Raw genomic sequence first — 535 nt, 5'->3', positions numbered from 1 at the left:
CTAGAAGATTGAAGTGCAATATTAGGTTGTTTATTTTTGCTTGTTCTGTTTTCCTGTTTTGAGAATTCACCACCATAAATTTCCCTCTTAGTATGCCTATCTTTGTGTCCATAGTTTCCAGTATTGTGCATCTGAATTTTCACTTTACTGTAAATACTGCTTAATTTCTTCTTTGTCATCTGTGACCCATTGGTTGTTCAGGAAGACGTTATTTTATTTCCATGTGTTTATGGAGCTTTTGTGGTTTTTTGCCATTAATTTCCAACTTCATCCTTGTATGGTCAAATAAGATACATGGGATAATTTCACTTCTTTTGCATTTACTTAAGTATGTTCTATGGGCTAGGACATGGTCTATTTTAGAGAACATCCCATGTGCAGCTAACAGTTCAGTGTTATAAATTTCTTCAGTTGTTCTTTGTCATGGAAGTATCTTATTTCTACATTAATTTTGAAGATTGTGTTGCAAGGTACATAAATCTGAGTTGGAAGTTGTTTTCTTTTTTAAATTTTTTTTTATTTTAAAGAGGGTAAA

The sequence above is a fragment of the Cavia porcellus genome, unplaced genomic scaffold, assembly GCF_034190915.1.
Source record: "Cavia porcellus strain 051 isolate PalLab524CR breed Dunkin Hartley unplaced genomic scaffold, mCavPor4.1 scaffold_9, whole genome shotgun sequence".
Lineage (NCBI taxonomy): Eukaryota > Metazoa > Chordata > Mammalia > Rodentia > Caviidae > Cavia > Cavia porcellus.
The sequence above is the reverse complement of the archived record's forward strand: the minus strand, read 5'-3'. Positions refer to the sequence as shown.